We start from the raw sequence: 23,254 nt of genomic DNA, 5'->3' as shown, positions 1-23,254 counted from the left end.
GAGCACAGGAGGATCCACAAGCACAGGTTCTGATCTCTCTGGTTAATATTGCCATGAAGCTGCCTAGGGCAGGCTCTGCAGCCTGTTTCAGTCAGGAGTCAAACACCTAGGATTTATTTTGTTGGATTTTTTTTTGTTTGTTTTTTGCTTTTTTCTTTTTTGTAAATAAGAGTCAGGACTGAAATTGATCGCAATAGAGAGTGCTAACTAGATCTATACTTTGCGAGTTGAGGCTCTGCCAGAATGACAAACTTTCCAGTCCTTCTCTTGCTTTTCTTCCTGTATTTAGCTCCATGAGTTTGGAACGAGGGAAGCCCATGTTGTGCTCTGATCTTGGACCATGATGGGACGTGATGGAGAGATCTCCAGCAGGGTTTTCCTCTTATGGCTCCTCCAGCCAGATGGCTTCAATCTACTGACCAATTCTCTGTGCTTTGTGTGAGGTCTGTATGCAATTTAGATGGAGCCTGTTCTCAGCTAGTTTTGCCTTTTCTTTGCCCCCCCTCCCCCACATGCACATAACATTCCCAACTGACCCTTTTCGTGCTCCCCTTTTTCTTTAGCCATTAGGGGAAATTTTGCTGGCACCATATAACAAATATATCAGCTGGATTTGCCTGAAAGCCCTTTTGCTTCTGGAGGCTTTCAGTCATTAAACTGCTCTGAATATTGCTGAGAAGAGCTCTCTTTTAGGCAGCTATGCTGTGGTTCTCAGGCTGGTATTTGTGATGCTGCTGTTTTCCAGCTGGTAAAAAGTTTAGAACGTGGCACTACTTGCCCACACCTATGAGTGCTGCTACTCTGAGTCCTGGCTGACTTGTCTTATCAAGGTGACTTTCTGACACTGTTCAGCAATCAAAATCTCAAATGTGACAAATAAAAGCAGACACTGCCCTTCACACTGCATTTTTCTGACTTACACTAAAAGTACAGCGAGTAGAAGGCAATAGAAGGCAGCCTTTCCCTAAGACAGAAAACAACAGAAGAATGATAATGACAACAACAGAAGAATGATAATGACAAGTCAGTAGGACATCTCTTGTTTGTTTTGTTTACACCAACAGCAAATTTGCTTCCTGGATTGGGATGTTGGATGAAAAGATCAGATGAGCTGAAGTGGAGTTTTAGGTGGTGACTGTTGATCTATTAAAAACAGTTTTGCTTCATCCTTAATTCTGCTTTGCATTTTGTTGCATTACTTGAGTATCCGGGGGAATTTGTTAATCAGTAGCTTGGAAGTGGGTTGGAGGCTGATGGAAAATAATAGCTGTCCTTTCTTCCAGTCAGGTGAAAATACAGTATATGCTCCCTGCATTTATGGCTTCTTAAAGTGAATCACAGTCAGCTGGATACTTCGATCTTTAGAGGCAACAAGAAGGGGAAATTCCCCTGTGGAAAGAAGGGAATGGAAGTATTTCTGTGACACTTTACCTTGTACTTGGGACCACAGGGACTCACATTGGCCTCTGTTATGTTGCACAGCTTATAGAGCAATTCCACTGGTCTGGATTTCTAAGTGATCACCAGGCAGCATTTCTCTTTGTATTGTGTTTTTATTTTATTTTATTTTATTTTATTTTATTTTATTTTATTTTATTTTATTTTATTTTATTTTATTTCTCAGTTCTCTCTGAATGACGTTCAGTGTGTGCTTGCGTGAATGTTAATGACAAACAATTCCCATTTTCATAGCTGAGTTATGGAAGAAATCTCCCCTCCTGACCCTGAAGATACTTGTTTCTGATAACCTGCAGACCTAGTATATAAACAAGAAGGACTCTGCCTTCTTTCCCCCATAAAACAGCAAGACAAAATGAAACTGTTAACTGTAGTGTCACTGACTGAATCAGAGAAGAATATAAGCTTGGCATACAATGAGCAAGCTGAGACAGTGCTTGGTAGAGATGAAAGTGAGATACCAGTGGCCGGAGTTTAATTGGATTTTCATAAAACATACTGTCCTTCACAATTTGGCTAGCATTTAATAGCGTCTTTTTATGAGTCTGGTAAGACAATGAAGCTTCAAACCATTGCTTTGCAACTGGAAAAATGAACCTGAGAGATGTTCAGAAGAGGACTAGGCCTCTTTGTCTTTTATACTGAGAAGAAGCAATTCAGCAGTGAGGGAATCAGCGCCTCTTGCAGCCATGCAAGTGCTGCTTAGCAGTAAATCAGCTCAGCTGCAGTCCTCACCGCATGATATTCTTTAGTTACCACTGGGGAGAATTCTGCTCATCTCCAGACAGGATTTTGACTTGAGTTAATATTTATTTCCGTTTTTACAGATGTGCTGTCCTGTGATGGATGGGGTGTGTTAACCTTCTTTTTCACACCTGGTCCGCACCTGTTTGGGATCTCATTCCCTGCCCTACTGGGCAGCAGCTCTTGAACTTTGCTGGATCCTGCATCACAAGCCAACTGAGGGTGGTGAACAACTTTGAAACTCTTGTCCAGAGGGCTTTTTGTTTTTAAAGTCAGAGAGGTTGATAGGTTTTGTTTTGTTCTTGGGTGAATATTCATTCTCTTGACAAAAACATTTCACAATAAGCTGTTCCCATCTGACAGCTCTTTGGCAGCACATGTGTGAAAGAAGTTTTTTTGTAGTCTCACTCCTAGTGGGCAAAAGTATTGCTGTCTCAAAAAGACACTGGTCTTTCATTGCTCTCATTGATGGTTTACTCAGAGAACTTATGGCTGAAATATTCCTCAGAATCTCAACTTGTTAGGGAACATAAAAGCTGATCCCTGAGTGCACTGAAGAAACTTGCTCTTGTCATGCCTTTTCAGTTCTTTTTGGGTAGGAAGGGGACTTTGTTCTCAAAGGCTGTGGATTCAAGAGCATGAAATTCAATACAAAACTTTTGAGACAAAAAACAAATGGCATTGTTTAGAATCCTGTTATAGCATGTTTTTTTCATTTGCACTGCAGCAGCTTTAAATAGTAGCATGTGAGCACTGGCCAATTTAGTTTGGTCAAGACTGAGAAGGACTGTGAGGATGTTTAGAGAGATTCATCTAAGCTTACTGAAAGGGCATCTCAATGGCAAATGAAGTTCGTTGTAGAAGGATGAAAGTTAATGCATGCTTGGGAGAAAACTCATTTGCTCAGCCATCTTAAAGTGCTCTAATTAAATTCCTTCTCTTTAGGAAAAGAGTTGAGCACCACTGCTGACAGCTCAGTGAAAGCTCCAGAGAGTTTCTACAAGGATGACATGGATGAGACAGAGAGTCCAATACTGGAGAGAGTCCAATAAAGGACTATGAGGATGATGAAGGAACCAAAGCATCTCCTTTATGTAAGTCAGATGGGACTGTTCAGCCTAGAAAAAAGAAGGCTCAGGGGGGAATTTCATTAATGCATCAAAATTGAAATGTATTGAAATAGAAAACCCTGAAGGGGGAGTGTAAAAATAATGGAGCCAGTCTGTTTTCAGTGGTCCCCACTGCCACAAGAAGAGGCAATGAGCACAAGCTGAAACACAGGAGGCTCTCTCTAGACATCACAAAATGCTTTTTCTTTTTTGCTAATGGAGTGAAGGAGCAATAATACAGGCTGCCCAGAGAGGCTGTGGAGTCTTCCTCCCTGGAGATGTTCAGAAGCTGTCTGGACATAGCCTTGGTTAAACTGCTGTAGGTGGCTCTTCTTGAGCAGGGAGGTTGGACTAGATGGCCTCCAGAGGTTCCTTCCAACCTCAACCATCCTGTGATTACATGTGCTTACTAATATTACTGAGAGGCATGGAGCTGAGGTGTGATGTGTGTGATGTTTACTATAGCATTGTGGCATTTTGAGTTATTGCCCGAGGATCAAAGTCAAGTGGTGGGCAAAATGTTTGGTACCAGGGCTGGAAGAGTAGAAGTGCTACTGGTCAATATGAGGATCATCTGCAGTTTGTTATGGTGGAACCAGGAAGAATAGAGAAAAGAGGGGACTTGCCAGTCAGAAGTGAGGGATAGTGCAGAGCTCAGTATTTGGAATAAGTGGTTGGTTCTAGATGCCACTATGTATCAACCTTTCCCTGTATTCCTGCAGTTTCCCTTTAAGAATCTGAATCCTCCTGAGCAGTAGGTGATCCTGACTATAATGGAGAGGAATAGGCTTGGGAAAGTTTTGTTAAAAGAGAACAGGTTATAAAAACAACCCTCTCTGCACGTCTTGAACCTGCCAGCATGACGTGGCCGACAACACAGCTGGAGGGGAATGTGGCAGGCTTGTCAGCCCTGAAGCAGAGCAGCCTACACAGCCTACAAGTGTTATGGCCCCAGTGTGGGCTTGGGGGAGGTGTGCCTACCTTTTGCCAGGTAGGCCATGCATGACAGTCAGATGCTTAAGTGGCCATAAGCATTTAATCAAAGCAATCGCTTTGAATCCCCATTTCGTCATGGGCTTGAGAAGGGTGAGGAAAATGCATGTGATTCTGCAAGTGCTGCTGGGCTCATCTCCAAAGGGTTCTGAGTGTCCTCTTCTGGACTATATTATCAACCCTTTGCGAGAGAAATAGCTCTTTGTAAGGATAGGCTGCAGCATGAAGTTGTGCTGGTCTCCAGTTCTGGAAGAACCAGAAGGAAAGAGGCCTTAGGGGCTGAGGAAGCTTGTGTCACTGAGTCCTGGGATACCAGTCTGCCCAGGATCTCCTGATGTTCTGTTCAGAGTCAGTAACCCTAGAGCAGAGATTTTGCTGCAAACATTCTTCAGACAAACTGACCGTGCTGATTCATGGTTGGCTTTCATTGGGAACAGACTCTTTAGTGGAGACTGGTGTGTTGGAACAAGAGGGAATGGTTTCAAACTGAAAGAGGGGTTATTTAGATAGAACATAAAGGATTTTGTTACAGTAAGGGTGGTGAAGCACTGGCACAGGTTGCACAGAGATGTGGTGGATTTTCTGTCCCTGGAGACATCCAGGGTCGGTTTGCATGGGGCACTGAGCACCCTGATCTAGCTGTAGGTGTCCCTATTCATTGCAGGGTAGTGCATTTGAGTTCCTTCCAACTCAAATGATTCCATGATTCTATGATCTTCAGAGATATGGCAGAAAACTAATGCCTCTCCTTGTCCTCAGTATGTCCTCCTGTATTTGTAAAAGTGCTGTATAGTAGCATGACATGCTAATGTATGTAGTTCTGTGTTATGGCATATTCAGCTGTGTGTAGCCATGCAGTAACATAGGTGACCATACAGTGCTATGTGTGCATCTGTCAAAGCAGCTCGCCCTTTTTTCCAGGGTTGTATTACTGTTTCCTGGGCTGATAAATCTTGATTATGGTATAAATTTTCTTGGGATGCTTTGAGACTGTTCTGCTTCTAATGCAGCATCTTATCCATGTTCCTAGATGACTACCTGGAGATGCAGGACACCTGTGTGCAGCTTTGTGCTTTGCCACAGACTTGTTATACAGACTTGGTAAGCCACAAACTTTTTTTCTAACATGTTTTTTCTTTGATTGATCAAATTATACATTTTTAGAAGCAAAAGTCAAGCTCCAGAATAATAGCAAGAATAAGCTTTTGCGTGCTGATCACTCATGAAGTATGGAGCACCTGCATATGATGAATGTGGCTCTGCTTGAGAAGTAGTTTAGAGTAGTTACCAAATGATCAGAAGTATTGCTACATTGGCAGAGCCACCTAGTGGGAATATGGTCTGTACATCTCATGGAGTCTTCTGCTGGACTTAACACTGTTAATTGTCTTCTCTCTTCCCTGCATTGGGCTCTTGCCTTTTCTTATGCAGTGACAAAAAAAGAAGACAGTATAGGGTTGCACCAGTTTAAATGCATCTGCATGAGTTTTTTTGCTGGCATGGGTACATTAGCAGCCCTGTAGCCTTTGGCTGGATGAGCTTAGCAATGTGGGACAAACCTTAGTCTTTGAGTGCCTTGGGGACTTAACCAGTTATGGGGTGTAATTTTGCCTGTCTTCCTTGCTGGTCTGTATGAACACATTAAAATGAAGTATTGCACAAGCAAGAGCGGAAAAGACCAGTGACAAAATCTAACAGATACAGCACCATTCTACCAAGATTTCCTAAGATGTTCACCATACCATTCAGACAAGATTTCATAAGATGTTCAGCCTCTGTGTATGACTTGAAATGTGCGCCTAATAAATGGAAAGGAAAATGTACATGGGATGGAGAGTTCCTCAAATTCTAAATATCCTTTGCTGTGCTACTAAAGATATCTATATTTATCTACAAGGAAAGAAAATGTAAAACATCTGAGTTACAGAGAGCAACAAAAATTGATTAACCTTGTGCCATAATTAATTTCTGGTAGTGTGTGAGGACAGTTTTGGGAACAGTTTTCATTTTCAGTTTCCTGCATTGATATATCTGTCTGCTCACTTACATACCTACATCTATGGGGCATGCACAAGGTGATGGTGAAGAATACAGACACTGAGTGGGATTTTGAGATAGATTCTTACTGGCATGTGAGCTCTGGCCTGGCTCCATAAGGTGGAGATCATCAGAAAGCCATGTGTTTTTGTAATATGGGACAGTCATAGTGTGAGTTAGAGGATGCTAAGGTCATTTTTTCTCCTGCTACTGGTGGATAAATTTGATGGACTCTTAATCTGATGAAAAATCAGATAATAAAATAGGATTCTACTGAAAGCACTGCAGCTGTTGAGACATGTTTCCCACTATGAAAATCTCCACTGTCCCTTTGCACCAACATGCTCAGGTGGCGTGCACTGGGTTTTGCAAAATGGCAGGGATGGAAAAAAAGGCAGATGAGTGGTGTCTTGTCTCAAAGCCATTTCCATCAGCCCAGGAATTTTTCCATACTATCTCACTCCCTGTATTCTTATAAATGGCGGAGAGAGAATGGAATGTAGCTCCCAATTTGTGTAGCTGTTGTTTTTGTAGTATACAGTGTACTCTGTGACGTAAAGAGCAAATTCTCTTTAAAGGGCATTTTACCCTTCAACACAAAGATTTCAGTCTATACCCCAGTACAGCTCTGCCTCTGTCTTCTAATGGGAGGCCACAGCACGGGGAAACGCATCCTGGGAAGGCAGAACAACGGGGTGGGAATTAGATGCAGAGGCGAGTGACTCGATCCTAATAGCCAGATAGGCTCTGACAGCCTCACACCAACGAGCCACTCTTCTCTACAGGGAGTTTACGAGGCCTTGGCTTGTGTGGCCACCTCCACTTACGAACGAAAATCAAAACCAGATTGGTGTACCCCTCCCAACAGCAGCTGCCTGTTTTTTTGCATAAATCGTGCTCCCTGCCCCTCTCCAGGGGAGCTCCATAAAATAAATGGATTCATTACATGCGGATTTCCTTTTCCTTCTTCTCTGGAGAAACAAAGAGCCTATTAGATACAATATGGAAATACACATATACATGCACACATGTGCAGACAACATGAAAATGTGCACGTGCACATGCAGTGCATAAGCTCCCTCGCTCTCCCATCTCTCTCCCATCTCAGTGCCATAAAATACTTGCAGAAAACCCCTTCTTTATGTGCGTAGCTCTGCCAAACACACAGGCGTGTATTCATTCACACAGTTCTGTAGCTGAAATTCTGAACTATCAAGGACAGAAAAGCCCACGCAAGTTGCCTCCTCCCAAAAGGTGCAGGGTTATGTATCTGAGCCAAAGCTTCCCATGGTGGCCAGCAGTGTTTTCACCAAGGAGCACAAGGGCCCCATCTTTCTTAGAGCTGGGCTCTCAACAGGGTAACCAGGGAGCTGGGAGGGGGCAGCCTGGTCCCTTCAACTGCAGTAAAAGAGGGTGCTTTGTGTCTGAGAAAAAGCAGAAGGATGAATGTAGGGAAGTGGCTGGGAGGCCTTCATTCCTCTCATCTCCAGGTGGCGGCAATACTGGCACAGGAAAGAGCTGGAAATAACGCCTTCCCTGCAAAGCTCTGCCTGTGTGCTGCACCACAGATGCAAATCTCACACACCTGTGCAGCAGACAGAGGGACAGGCTGGAAACCCCTCGCCAAGTAGGTTACACAGTTAGGAGATGCCTACTTTCACCTTCCAGATGCTGCCATAAGATATTGGCTCCAGGACAAAACTGCAGTACGTGGGTATGTTCACACTGCATGCTAAAGCCAAGTTAGAGCCTAGGTTTGAGCACTGACTTGCTTCCCCTGCAAACTGTTAATGCATTCACCCTCAAGTCCAAATCCCCCCGACTTCATCTGGGAATTCTCTGGGGCTCTGAAATCCCAGCCTTCACAGGGTGCTGTGCTGTACAGACAGGAGGAAAATTACCAGAGCTCTAGGGAACTCTAGGAAACTGGGCATAATCTTTGCCAGATTGTCTCCTGGTCACCCCCACTCACCTGATTTAGGAGTCAAGAGCACAGCAGAGGAGGAAAAGGGGAGCTGCTGGCTGTCCCTGGCACCAGGAGATGTTGTATCTTGGGAAAAGGGAGGAGAAAGGCAGTAGGGCTGGAAGGTAAAGCTCAGGGAGGATGGAAACCATCCACAGTGACATTTGCTAGGCCAAAGCCCAGGCCTTGCTGAGGGCATGCCATTGGGGTCCAAGCTGGAGCCAGCCCTAGCCAGATCTCCAGTTTGTGAGGGAAGGATCTGAACATTAAAGTCCTGTTTTCATTATCACTGTGGAGTCCATTTTAGCCCTTCAAAAGGAAGAGGTGATGAAAAGCTAGGAGGGCATAGGAGCAATCTGGAGTCAAGGGGCACCTGTTCAAATCTGAGGAGTGTGGAAAGCGATGTTGCCAGCAGGAGTTCAGATGCATGACACAAGACACAAATCTCTCAAATCATAAATGCCTCAAGAATGTAAGAAAACAGATAGTGGTGTTTTCAACAGGCCTCAAATACTGGGCTTTGGGATTACATTCAGGCTCCATTGATAGCTTTTTCTGTCTGCTTTGGAGTGTAGGAACTTTCCCTTGTAAGTTGTGTGTTTTTGCATAGAGTCCTTCAACCAGAGCTTTAAGAATTACAGTGACTTGAATAAGATGTCTGAGGAAGTCCAGTCCAGAAAGCTGAATCTGCTGAGGAGCTGCTGAGCAGAAATCCTGCAACTGAGAAAAGCTAGCAAGAACTGAGATGTGAGGGAGCTCAAAGCATTTCATATTGCCTCCAATTCAGTGTTTTAAGCTCCAGAGTTTCAGACTTCTTAAGCTGGGCCATGAAAATCTGTGATAACATTAAAATCAGGAGCTTTTATGCTGAATTTTTCTCCTTGCTTCTTGATTTCTGAGCTTTAAGGTTGCCCTCGAATCACATTTTTTAGTATTCTCCGCAATGAAGAGAACTAGAAACTTGTCTTATGTAGAAAACGTGTTTTCACCTAATCATCTGTCATCAGGATCTGGAGCTTTAAGGAAAAACAGCAACAGCATAATGAGATCCACAACCCGTCACAAGCACCGTGCTACTTCAAATGGCTTCGCTTCACTGGGGTCTGCAAGGACTTTGTATACGCAAGTATGGAGATTGCAATCTTGACCCTGGAAACTCTGGAGCCATTAAACGGCCAAACTGGATGAGCCCCAAAATCCATTTATTCCACGAACCTGTCTCTGATGTGCTGTTGTTCTGATGCTGTCTTTGATGCATTTGCCAGATGCTTTAGGGGAAGGTGCAAGATCTTTGCAGTAGGCAGATGTAACAGTTTTCCACACTTGAGATCACTCTCTGGTTCTTAACCATTAGAGATGGGACTGAGACCAGCAATAAGAAATTTCATTTATTTTCCAAAAGTGCTGTTAGCTGTTGTTATTACGTTTCATATTTCTCTCTCCATCCACATCTTGGCCTCCCAGCTTCTTGTGTTAAGGATGGCTTAGTCCAATTGCATGTGATGTGAATGAAATTACTTACTTCGATGAAGTTTGAAGTGGTTTCTTCTTCATCTTATGGAATATCGGTTTATCCTTTTGTGTTCAAGGGCAACAGCAACACTCAGTTGTTTTCCCCTCTGCGGGTATTTCACATGCTTGCATTAGGATGTCTTCTGCTTGCAAGAATGTGTGATGCTGGGGATTTGTGCCAATGAAACTCCTTGCTTGAGGCTCCCATGTACTTTACCTGCTTTACTGTACAGATGCTTTTTCCCTCCTGTGTTTTTCCCTCCCCACATGTAAGCAACTGTGTTACCTGATAGCTTAGGAACTCAGCTGGGACTGAGACAGCCTCTGCTCTGTTCCTTGCTGTGAACTTTTGCAGCAGCATCTGCTTCTCTTTAGACTATAAACTGTATGCACATTTGTGCCTGAAAACCAACATTTCAATGGAAAACTCTACATTCTGTTGTAAAGCACAGAGTCGTTTGTAGTAACTCACAGTGAAATGCACGCTCATCTCACTTGACCAGTCTCATGCTCTGCTGCTCACGGGGTCGGACGTGCTCTGTGAACTGGGTGCTCTGGTGCCCTGGTGCTTGGTCTTGGTGGTGGGCTTGGCCCCAGAGCACAGTGAGGCGGAGAGCTTGGAAAGGACTCAGACCTCCAATTCTTCATGGGAAAGCAGAGAGCACACCATTCTCTCTAGAAACAATCCTGTCTCTGTCTCCCTCCTTTGCTCCTTATCTCCGATGACATTTGTATGCAAATAGGATCAAAGGATCAGAGATGCAAGATAGACTGCCTGAATATTCAGGCGGTGCACTTCAGAGCAACCCATCACCAGCTCACAAGAGAGTGAGAGGGAGGGATGGATGCAGGGGATCAAGCCCTGACCCTTCTCTGACAGTCACCCCTCTTTCTTACACTCAGAGGCACTTGCTGCCGTTTGTTGAACCAATAGCTCCAACTGAATGGAAAATCCAGCTGGAGATTTGCCTGTGATATCTGACACTCGTAATTCATGGTATGTTGGCCAGTTCTGCAAAGTGGAGCGGGAGCACAAACAGCCCCTCATGGCTTGCCAGCCACGTGTGGGGTTCAGTAGTCACAGCGTGTGTGGGCTCCTCAGAGACAAGAAACCTCTCCAAGCAGTGATGTGACCGTGACGAGGGTGAAGAGTGGGAGCAGGGAGGAGGGATGACTGCCCACTTTGGATCCCAGCACAGGGGCAGGTGAGGTTTGGTAACTTAGGCCCAGGATCTGGAGGGGAACTGGAGATGAGGTGCTGAGCAGCTGGCAAGGGAACCACTCTGCTGGAGGGAAGAAGGAAGAAGATTTTGTCTGTGCTTGTGTGAGGCTTTTTCAGCTTCCTTCTTACCACAATCTGCCTGTGGGGACAGGGACTGCAGCTGCCACCGCAGAGTTCAGCCAGGGGTTCCTCTCAGAGGACAGCTTGTGGCTTTGATCAACCATAGCCATGTGCCTCTTTCCCTGCCTGCTCCCTGGGCACAGAATCTGGCTGCACAGAGGTGGGGGTGGACATCAGCCCTTCTGCACTTACAGTGCTGCTAAAGTAAGGGCTCGCTGTCAGGGCAAGGAGAAGGATGCTGCCAACCTCCATATCTAATAGTAGATCAGGAAGCCCAGGGTCTGGGCTGCATGTTGACCTTGCTTGCTCAACACGTGTACCATGCCATGGCTTTGCAGATTTCAGGAGAGCACACGTGGGAAATCATTCCCTGGTTGCCTTCTTTGGGCTATTGTTCCCATCAGCTCAGGTGCTTTCCAGGTGATTGCAGGCCTGATTCCTTAGACCTTGGAGCCCTTATGGGCCTCTGGCTGGGGCCACTGGTGTAGGCACAAAGTTACAGCTGTCCTGGTTTGCAGGCAGGACTTTTTCCCCAAGTGGTAGTAGTCTGAAGGTAGAGTGAGATCTGGCAGCCTTTACAGCCTATTAAAAACCAGCCTTACAAAATATGAGCGAGGGAGCAAAATACAACAACATAAGAGAAAGAGGAGGAAACCACCAATTAGGAGCAGCCCCTGAGGGGTTGCTTTCTCAGGAGCCAGGAGGCACACTGCCAGCAGGGCTTTTGGAGTGGGATGGGGCAGGCTAGGAAGGCAGGGCCAGGGCAGCTTCTTTACCCAGAGCTGTTCTGTAGCTGGAAAGTCTTGCAGTGCTGGAGCTGTTGCCTCTCAGCTGGGCAGTAAGAGGTGCTGGCAAAGGGGAAAGAGCAAGAGGAGTGCTGGGAAGGTGCACCCTTCCTTAGCCTGCAGCAACAAGCTAGTGGCTGGGAATTGCTTCCTCCAGAAAGCAGCTGGGAGTAGCCTGCAAAGCTCTTCTGGTAGCCAGGTTTTGCACAGGATGGCAGAAGTGTGAGTTTGAATGAGGTATCCCCTACAAAACAGCTCCAAAAGTGGCTTATTATGTGCCAGAGGAGGGAGTCCCACCAGGTATGAGTCTGTAGAAAATAAGGGCACGAGGCCTGTGCTCCATTGTTGGTACTTGCAACAGTCTGGGGAAACCCAGGGGTTATACAGTTCTTGGCCTGTAGGGCTGTTGTTGCTGGCTGGGAGTCAGAGTTATTCTGCATTAGCAATGGTGCAGTGTGGTTTGCAGAGGGACTGTGCTCCTGATATGGAGTGCTGAGAGCTGAACAGCAAGGATGTGGCTTGTGGACCACGTACTTCCTGCTGAAGAGGAGTGGGTGTGCAGCTTAGCTTTTGTTTCATTCTGTCTTATTTTGCAGTCTTCCTGGAGATGCCCTTTTTTAGGGCCATGTTTAAGCAATGGGTCCTCTGGAGAGGAAGAAGCAAAATACTTGCCTGTGCCCACTGAGTGACGCATCTTGCATTCTATTTATAGGGACTGTTTGGGAGAATGTTGTCAGTGTGTGGAGAAACCTGGGCTTGTAGTGCAGATTAGGTGAAGTAGACCTAATCTTGTGTGTCCACTTGCAGGTGATGCCTTTGTTCACCCTTCACCCCAGTTACCCCCTTCTTCCCTTGCTTTGTCAGCAGCAATGGTGCTGCCCTTCATGGAACAGAACACTTGTTGCTCAGGTTGAGAAATGGTCATTCAAGCAGCAGTGAATGTACTGGCAGCTGGATGGGGAGACTGGTGATAGTCACCAGTTATGGCTGGATGAAGACGGTGGAAACCCATGGCCAAGACCATGGATTTTCTTTCCTTGGAAGGAAGGGGCAAGATCCCTCTTATCTGTCAGCTGCCTGCATTTGGATGGTTCTAAACTACTCATACTAGTGCTTCCAGCAGCCCAAAGCACCTGAAATTAGCTTTTTTTTGTGGTTGCTAAAGGGAACTTGGGTGATTTAGGTCCCACGTTTTCTCAGCACTGAGGTGACTCATTGACTGCCCAACTGATGTCCTGCAGTGTGCCTTTACAAGGGTAGTCAGCTCTGATCACAAGAGATGTTGGTTAGGCTCACAGATGTTCATTTCTTGTGATTGGAGTTGACTGCCCTTGTAATGGCACCCTGCAGAAGCTCAGTGCTTTGCTTCAGCTCTTCAACAACTGAATTTATCATAGAATCACCATGGTTGGAAAAGATCTCTAAGGTCATCTTGTCCAACTGTCAAGCTACCACCAATATTTCCCCATTAAGCCATGTTTCTCAGTACAAAATCTAAATGTTTCTTGAACACCTCCAGGGATGGTGACTCCTCCACTTCCCTAGACAGCCCATTCCAGCACCTGAACACTCCTTCAGAGAAGAAATTTTTCCTAGCATCCAAACTAAACCTTTGCTGGCACAATGTGAGGCCATTCTCTCTATATAAGGACCAGCTGTCCTCACTTAGCCTCATGAGTGAAAGAGAACCTGAGATGTGCCAGGCAATGAGAGCTGCAGCAGTACTGAGCACAGTGGCTGCCCAGAACACTGTGGGTAATGTGGCACAGAGCATTTTGAAGACGCTGTGAGAATGGTTTAAATGTTTGCTTGGCTTGTATCAGGCACCAAGGTTTGTGTCTCTGGTATCCTGGACATTTTCCTCATCTTTCGTGGTGCTGTATGGAGTTGCTCTCCCTCTGTCCAAGAGAGCTGTTTCACGCAGTGTAAGTGATTCAGTATGTTTGAGGCAAGGGATCTGAGCACAGGTCTCATTCTGTCAGAGGAACTGTGGCAGTGTAATGAATGAGGCTCTCTAATCCATTTGATGCAGATCTTGAATCTGGGTCTCCCCCCATCCCTTAAGTATCTAACTTTGATCTTTATAATCTGTTAGCATTGGAAAGTTTCCACAGAAAGTTCATTTCCAGTAAGTCGATTTATTTTTTTTTTCATTTTTGGGGAATAAGTCTTACTGAGAAATACCAGATTAGATCTAGTAGAGACATGTCAGCCTTCTTTCCAGAACACAATCTGTACTAGAAATCATCTCGCACCAGCTGCATCTCATAGATAGAAATCATACCAGAAAGTTATCATTTTGCCTGCTGGTGTATGCAGGAGAAAAGCCATATAGGAACTTTAGTTTGATACACTGGGTAACAGAAATCAGACTATGTAATATTTTCTGCCTGGCTATCCATATCTATTAGTAAAAATATCATGAAAAGGGAAACATGAAATGAATAGGTGCTAGAAGGATTTCTTCTGAGTCATAGAAGCATGAGGCAGACAGTTCTGGTGACCGAAGAGTTGGCACTTTCCCTTACTGAACCCAATGGCACATGTTAGCTCCAGGAGAAATTGGTCAATGTCTCTGGAAGGCTTCTTGTGATACACGGTCTGTTTTTTAGATCCTGGGGACTGCAACTGCTAGGATGTCATTATATTAATTAACAGTGGCAACCTTTATTCCTTCTCTTCCATTCCTTTTTAGAGCGGCGTTCTGCCATTCTGCTGTTGTGCTTCTGTAGCTGTTCCTCTCCCTTTCCCCTCTCCCCTTCTCTTGCCATGTGCCTGTATGTCCCACTTGCCCGCTGTCTGGGTATATTTGGGAAAGCACTGATGTGTCTTCAGTAGAAAATATTGCTGTGGTTCATTGAAAGTGTTTCAGCATCAGACAAAACCTTACATTTAATAGCCAGTTCAACAAAAAGGCAGTCCTCTAGGTGGGAGTCTCATTTCATTTCTCTTTGCCTTTAGCAGAAGCAGCTATAGGATTTACAGTTGGTTGCCCAATTAGCCCGGGTGTCTTGCAACAGATCTGCTGAAGTTGTGTGCACAGCAGCAGTCACGATTGTTGCACCAGTGAGCTAAAGAGAGCACTTGAGGCTTTTAACCAGCTACAACACAGTCCTGAGAAGCAACTAACATATGGAAACCATGCAGACCATCCCTGGCCTGTTGGCTGTTGAGGACCTCATCCCCATTGCCTCTGCCAAGCCTGGCCGTAGGAATGATGTCAGCGAGTCACTCTACGGGGTTCTGGAGAGCAGTGCAATGCACCCGGTGAAGTCAGTGATGACATTTCTAGTCCTGGGGAGTTACATGGTCACGGATCACCCCCACTCCTATTCTTCTGGACGTGAATCTGGCAGCAGGACCCTTGAAGTCATGACTTTGAGCTCCCTCAAGTACAACTCATTATATCTGGGAACAGAGCCAAGGGGGATCGAAGGAGATTTCAACTGTGGTGTGAATCCCAGCTGCATGTCTGCTTAGCAGCACAGATTTTCACAAATACGTTTTCCATGGCTTCGCTCTCTCTGAGAAGCTCCCATGCACTGTCAGTGGGACGTGGTTGTAGGCAAGGATGTGCGTGTGCAAGCAAGTGTATCTCCAAGGGCTGCAGTAACAAATTTTTGTTGTTATTGTTGCATGCAGAGCCCTCCCTGGGAGCTAAGGCCTCCAGTTGGACCGCTGGTCTACTGTGGTTGAGATAGTTGTTGAAATGCTGAAGCTATCAGCCACAGGTCTCTGCTTGTTGCCTCCCCGGAGCTGTTCCTTGCAACTGAGCAGTAGGAGCTGCAGTTGCAGCGGGCACTGTAGCAGGGCAGGAAATGAGCATCTTCTGATTTTCTAAGAGGTCACCCAGTGCCTGGTGCCCTTTATCTGCATCTGCTGAGGAGCTGTGCTGCCACATTTAAATGTGAAGACCTGAGAGCAGATAAAGCTTTGAGGGTAAAAACATTCAACCCACACATGTTAGAGGTAACGTTATTGTAGATTCAGTTTGAGTCAAAGGTTTTTCCTGCCTCTATTGGAGATGTACCTGACCTTAGATCCACCTACAGTTGAGCTGGGTGTGAGCTGAGGATCCTGTGCCCATTCTTTTAAGGGGCAATGTATATGAATGAAGCAAGACTTGCTTTTTGCTTTGTCCCAGACACCTCCACAGCCCCTACTGGATCAGTGGGTAGAACAAGGCCTCTTACAAAGAGTGAAGCCAAAGGTCTGGAGCAGGAATCCAGGGCTCCCCTCTAACTCTGGGAGTGGAATCAACCTAACGTATAAAAGCAAGCCCCAGGGGCAGGACTCCTGGAATCTTGTCCTGACAGTAGTAGTGGGGTGAATTTGGGTGGCCAGAAGTAAATATGAGAAACTGGGATTCATAGACTCTGGAGCTATCTGGAGCTTCTGATTGTGGAGGCAGAGAACGTGGGTCTGGACTTAGAAGTGTTATGGTCAAACCACCCAGGAGATTTGTTTGACTTTGATTCTGATCTGAGTTCATTCAGCTTTTGTCTGAGGCCAGATCTGAACCCACTCCTTTCCCTTTGAAATCATTTTCCGCTGTTGGCATAAATGGGAAAAAAAATGACTTCATTTTACATCCCTGAGTAAACAGATCCCACTCCATCCCCAGAAAATGAAAGCTGAGGATTCATATTCCTCAGAACCACAGCAGATGAATCAGAGCTGGACTTTCCTTGTTTCTGAGGCTGACAAGGGAAAGAGGGTTGCAACAGGGAAGCAGAGTCAGAAGCTGAAGCCTGTGTGCTTGACCGGAGTGCAGCTGAGGAGGAGGGAGACCTCCAGCTCCGTGCCTCTGGATAGCTCAGCTGTTGAGTCAGCTGGGTCTGGGGCTTCACGAAGCAGCAAGGGGGCAAGGGTGAGCAAAAAGCTGAGAGCGTGCGTGTGTGAGAAAAGACATTTCACCTCTGGCGCGTGGCCAAAGGAGCGGCTATGTTTCTGCAACCCTTGGAGACACACTTACAAGAACACATGCTGGCTTGCACACGCACACCCTTGCCCACAACCACGTCCCACTGACAGCGCATGGGAGCTTCCCTGAGAGGCCGGACATGGTTTGTGCTGGTCCCTACTAATGACCAACATCTGGCAAGATGGCTGGACTGGAAAGCCAGCTGGGGCCAGTGAGCCCTTTCCTTTGTTAGGAGGGAAGGGGAGGGTTGGATCAGACAGGCCGGAGAGGGCTCCTCTAAAAGCAGCCTGCAGACACTCCTGATTCCTCTGCAGAGAGCAGTAGTTGAGCTGCTCTCTGCTTTTATGTTTGTGCCATAAAGAGTTGCTGAAAGACAATAGCATTAAGCCCCCAAACCAGAGGTCCATGGCTGTACTGTACCATAATATTCAAGTAAGTTTTGCCAGTCCAGCTTTGCTTTGCCTCGAGGCCTTAGTGTATATATGGAAGCACAGATATCCTTGACAGATGTTGTTAGGGAGGACTGCTAGGATGATGAGGGGATTTCTGAAAATGCATGTGGGCTGTTTACAGATTTGGGCACCACACCCTGTCTCACCCCTGGAGGTTATCTGTGGAGGGTGAGAAGCTTGCACCTCAGGAAGGATGGAGTATCCTGGTCCTCTGTGTTGGAGCTGCAGGCAGCAGGAAGCCTCCCACATGTCTCAGCCTGCCTGAGCCCAGGCTGCAGCTGCCCTAAAAGAGCTCTCAGCAAACATGCCAAAGCTTTCTGGGCATCGGAGCAGTGATGTTATCCAGCCGTGCTGTTATCATAGCCTTCTTCTTGGGAGTACAGGTTGGAGGGCTGTCAGAGAGGGAGAAAGAGATAAAGATTGAGAATATGGAAAGGTAAAGGAAAGAGTAAGGGTCTAGTACAAATTAAGTAGATATTTTTATGAATATTGTTTCTACAGAGCTGACCCTTGGGAATTTGATATCCTTCCCTCTCTCTTGTTGTCTCACCATCATTCACCCATACTGTAAGGCATGGGGCAGTGAGTGCTGTAGGGAACGTGAGTCCCTCTCCCCAGTACTGCACTCAAACCAAAGCTCTCTTCCACCTGGGTTTGGTGAGGCTGAGCTCTGCCCTGGTTCTCTGGCTTCGAGGTTGAATGTGGGGCCACAGAGGAAGGCTGAGGTTACAGTGTGGCCATGTACCTAATTATTCCCCCGGATCTGCGTATACATGGCATGCCATCACCAGACACCATCCACACATCCCACTTGCTCACCACTGACTCAGAAGAAACTGGAAAAAACAGTCCCACTCTGATGCTGTGATGAAGATGTAAATGCTCCCTAGTAGGAGCGTATGTGAGTAACCAATTGGGACATTCGGTGTGTGACACTGCTGGGCTGATGGCTGGCATGTTTACTGGATGACTACATCAAGCTGAACAGGGAATGATTTGGAGAAGACCTTCATGACATCTTTGAGGTTGTTTTGAGATGATATGCATTTGTTCTGTGGTGGCTGGCTTGACCTCCCTCCTCCTCCTTTCAAGCCCATCAGACAAGCATTGGGCAATCAAAGTCATAAATCCCAGGTACTGAGGAAATGGGGTAATTCTTGTTATATAGCAAGACATTTCTACTAAGAAGAAAGGAATTTATCTTGCTGCGTGTTCAGTGGGAGCACTCTTTGAAGTGTCATGGTCTGGGGGACTATGACAAAGTTGTGAGTGGGCTGGTGGTGACCAGGCGAAGCCTTGCCACCATCCCCCCTCCTCACCTTTACTCCTGTGAGGTCCATAGGGGCACTAAGCCCTGCTGAGAAGGAACCCTCGCAAGGGCCCTGCTCTTGGGGGACCATCTACCTCCCACCTGAAAGGCTGGGAGAGAAGCCTTGGGTCCTTGTTCATAGCCAGAGTGGTAGCCTGTGCAGCATACATGGGCTGGTGATTCCTCTCCCTTGGGATGCTCAGGATGCTGTCAGTGCTGCCATCTGTGTGCAGGTGGACCACATGTGCTGCTATGGGTCACATTCACAACATGACTGTATATTTGTTGGCCCTCCAAGAGAGGATCTCCAGTGATCTGAAGTGCAGGCAAGAAACTGGCTGTTCCTATGTTATGCGTCCTTTCTTCAAGGGCCCACCCTTTGGAGGAACCAGTGGTGTCTTGGCTGTAGGATCAGCAGATATTTGCACCTTTATACCTCACTCCTTTTGCACTCACATGCTTTGCTTGAGGGCTAGACAGCAAGGGAGAAGTCTCTGATCTCCTGGCATGCCAGACAGGGAGCACTGGAGAGGAAGAGCCTCAACCTGGTGAATAAATGGATCTCAGCCATGTTCCTGTGAGCTGCAGTGGAAAGTTGGTTTTTGAGATGGAGTAGTTAGGGGCCTACAGGATGTAACTAGGATCTAATACTGTGACCAGGGCTGCTATTCTAATGTCCTCTCTCCTTGACCTTTAAAGGACAAAGGAGTGGAAGAAAGACCTTGGTAACCGGTGGGCAGGGAGCTATGGGGACATCTTCATCCAGGCTGTGCAGCTTCTTCCTGACTGCTGACCCCCATTTCATTGTTTGGACATCTATGCTGCCAAATGCAGGCCCCAATATGCTGCATGTTTGGGCTGCAAGGAGCTCCAATAAGCTTCAAGGTGTATGAGAACTTGAATGCTAAATCCAGAGCAGGCCTCCAACTGGGGGACACTGCAAGTCAGACCTGTAGGGGAATATGACATTTAAACTGCTATTGAAACTAATTCTCTTACTACCAAGCACTGTGGTATCTTGCCAGCTCAGGTCTGCTGCTGTAGAACAAGTGCAGCTAAGCCTGAGTCATGCTTCAGTGAAGTAGCGTTTGTAGACTGAAAGCCCTGGCAACAATGGTTGTCTGCATCATGGATGGGTGTTCAGATGTGTGACTGAGTAGGGCTGAATCTGGCTCCCAAGCGTAAAAGTTGGTTTAATGCCCTCTCCACAGGTTATTAGCTTGCTGCAGGGTCAAGTTGGCATGTCAGGCTTGGGGAACCTTGCTGAGAGCACTCGTGAGCAGGAGCTTGAGTTGAACTCTGCAGGTGGCAAGAGCACGCTGAGGAGCTGAAACGAGATGTCTGGCGAGACAGCCCCATTCCTGACCCCAGAAGTGGTTGTGACTTTCTGCCTGCCCAAACGGATCTGTGTCTGCACCAATGGGGGAGGAGGGGCACGGGGGCTGTGGTGATTCTATTGCTTGTGCCTCCAAAGGAGCGGGTGAGACCAGCAGGGGCTTCCCCTGCATCCTATTGTGATGCAGGCAGGCTCCCCAGCTGCAGCCTGGGATGGATGCCATGCTAGTGAGGATGCTCTGAGTCACGGGGTGTCTGCACGCTGCACAGCCCGGCTCCGCACGGCAAGCGGTGCGTCTGCAAGCCCTCATCACAGCCCGCACGTAAACGGCCCCTCCGGCTGTCTGTCCTCTGCGTCACGGGGGTCAGGTTCCGGTGGTGGGATTTCTCTGTGCAGGGCACAGGAGTTTGCATGCAGAGAAAATTCCCTACAGCTGGAAATAGTCTCCAAGACATGCTAAGATGAGACAGAATGAGTGACGGAGGTGCACTAAGCCCCTGCTGCTCTCACTGGAGGTCTCCTTGGTCTTCCCCATCCCCAAACTTAGCTGCTGGTAGTGCTGCTAATACAGCTATGGCTGGGAGCACCCAATGGGAACCACAGATGGGGGCTGGTAGAGCAGCCATTCTTCTAGGAATGTCCCTGAGCAGGTGGGGCATCCCTGGGGTGTTTAGCTGTATTTTGCAGGGTTGGCCCCTGTAGTGAGCACATGGACAGATGTCCTGGGGGTGCAGCATCCTGCATGCAGTGTCTCTCATCTGCAGCACCCAGCGATGGTGGCAGCTGCCTGGGCTGCACATAAGGCTTGGGAGAAAAGTGGAACTGTATGCATTTGTCCCTCTGGGTGAGCACAGGGAGGATGCTCGCACCCCAGAGCTGCCTCTCACTCAGTGTGTGTGGGAGGGACATGTACTTTGGCATGGGCCACGTGTGGATGCCAAACAAGCAGCCAGCAGAAAGGCAAATATTTTGGCTACCCCAACACATCTGTTTAGAAGCAGCTCAACCCCAATTCTAAACAAAATGGGGAAGAAAATACTTTAATTGAAGACATGTCCCTCAGAATGCAAGCTCTTGGCTGGGTCCCAGTATTGGCAGCCCTGTTGGGAGATTGTGTGTCACATAGATGAGGCTGTAGCCCAGGCGCTGATGCAAGCACTCTGTGATGCTTTTGAGCTGGTCACATTGTGCCCTGTGGAAGCTGAGGGAGGCTCTGCACAGATACAGTGCTCTCATGCAGTACACACACTCCCAGCATCACTCCTCCCCATCACCCTGCCTGCCTTTTGGCAAAGCAGCATCCTTTTGCTTGAGCCGTGGAGCTCCATCTCAGTGGTTGGTAGCTCCTGTCCTACTCTTTCTTCATTTTTCAAGGGAAGGATTCAACCCCAGGGATCCTGAAATGGATCAGCTGTTTTCCCAGCAGCCCCTGGCTCTGTGTGTGGGACGGAGATTATCAGATTTGGAGCAGCTGATCCCAGTGCATTGACAAACCCATTAAGAATCAGTGACAGCTTAGACACTGTTTTCTTGGTAAACTCTTTTGGCTGGCCTCAAACCTTGTCAAATCTCTCCTATACCCAGAGGCAAAGCTGCAAAAATAGCTTCAGGTGAGAAACATGTGAGTAATAGAAACAGGAGGTTCCCTGAGATTTCTATCTGTTTCCTGGTGAGCTCTGCAGCCCTTCCTGAGCTCAGAGGTATTGCAAACATTTAAGTTAAACTCAGGGTAAGGGATGCCTAAGCTACGGTTGTGACAAGGTTTGTGTCTCCTCCCTCCCTTAGGGGAGGAACTGGGAGTCCAGCATCCCCCAGGACCTCCTGCACCCAGCAGGGAGTAGAGCCCCCAGGTAGGTCCCCTGGGGTGTCACTAGGGCCACCCTGGTGTTAGCCAGGGGAATAGATGCCCTACCCCTGCTGGAGCTGGCTGTGCTCTAGCAGGAAGAGAGGCGATGGTTAACTGCTGCACCCTGGTTGTTTTTGCATGGCCTCCTCTGCTGTACCCTGCCAGCATCCAGGATGTAATAAGTGTTAATGCTGGCTTCCCAGGCAGAGAGGATGGGGGCAGGGAGCGTCTCAGAGGAAACCCTCAGCTCATGTCAATCAGTGTAACTTTTTATTTTACAGATCACGCTGCACAGCGCTTCCAAGTATGAACAAATCTAAATGAAGACAGCTGGCAGAAGCTCTCGTCATCTAACTCTTTCCAGATGTGTACTTGTATGCTGCAGTTCCTGACTGGTGACACCTCTGAGGGAAACCCTGGGGATGTAGAGGTGATGGGGTAGGAGAGGGGCATGCCAGAAACCTGGTGGTGGGCTGGCATCGCCTCAGGGGCTGAGGCCTGGAGTCTCTGCATAGGGGAGCCTTCACCATCCCTCTTGGGGTCAGCAGATTGCAGTGGGTTGTGCAGGGGCTGCCCTGCAGAGCACCTGGGCATCAATTTTTGCGTACAGCTACTTAATTCAAAGTAGTGTCCTGTGGAGATTGATGCTTCATTGCCTGGAATCCGGACAACCACACTTAGGATAATGGTGCTGGAGTGAATTAGTGATGTTTTCTGATAATGAGTTGAGGTTGAAGTATTTATGCTGCTTCCAGCCTGGGAGCCTATTCAGGTCTCCCTGCATGGTGCCTCTCAGCACTGCAGGGATGTCTGAAATCAGTTTGGGTGGGAAGATTTGTAAATCCTGCTGCCCCCCCCACTGGGGTATTTACTCCTCACGTCCCCAGTTTACGGTCCTGCTTGGCTTGGGTTGTGCTGGAGCCACGCACAGTTTCCACTGGGTTTAGTTCTCACACTTCTGTGGGAAGGCTATATCAGCTTTGTAAGCTGTTTTTTGGGTGCTCCTTGGTGGCTAACAAAATATGGGTCAGGAATCAGAGTGACCAAGTTGGTGTGATTCCTCCAGGCTCAGGTGAGAGATCACATCTTTCCAGAGCATTGCTTTGTTCATGACGTCTATCTGAAAATGCAGCAGCCTGGGTCCAGTGTTGTTTCTTAGATGGAGGAGTTATTTTGGGTCTTTCTGTGGCTTCTCTTCTCTCCCACTGCCTCTCCACACCTTTGTAATTAACCTCTGAACTCCAGTTAATCCCAGGATTAGTATGTCATAGGCTGTCGGATGGAGCTCTTGCCACCTCTGGTGCAGTCTCAGCATCCCTGGCAAACTTTCAGGGGGGTCTGGAAAGCCCTCTGGGGAAGGAGGAAGCTCCTAATGGATGCGGGTGGCCAGAGCTTGCAGATGGTGAAGGCTAATCCGGTGTCACCTGCATCTGATGGCGATCTC

At 47.3% G+C, this 23,254-nt stretch overlaps 1 long non-coding RNA gene across 1 annotated transcript; it reads left to right on the top strand.

Annotated features, from left to right (window-relative positions):
- Positions 1-3,147: 3,147 nt before the first annotated feature.
- Positions 3,148-22,240, top strand: LOC146761344 (uncharacterized). The gene is made up of 3 exons (XR_014943891.1): positions 3,148-3,296; positions 5,335-5,405; positions 22,092-22,240. It is a non-coding gene; the product is annotated as an uncharacterized LOC146761344 (long non-coding RNA).
- The last annotated feature ends 1,014 nt before the right edge of the window (positions 22,241-23,254 follow it).

This window comes from Coturnix japonica, chromosome 3 (assembly GCF_054131305.1).
Source record: "Coturnix japonica strain WE chromosome 3, WE-NBRP24, whole genome shotgun sequence".
Taxonomy (NCBI): Eukaryota; Metazoa; Chordata; class Aves; order Galliformes; family Phasianidae; genus Coturnix; species Coturnix japonica.
Note: the sequence above shows the minus strand (reverse complement) of the source record. Positions and strands in the feature narration are given on the sequence as shown.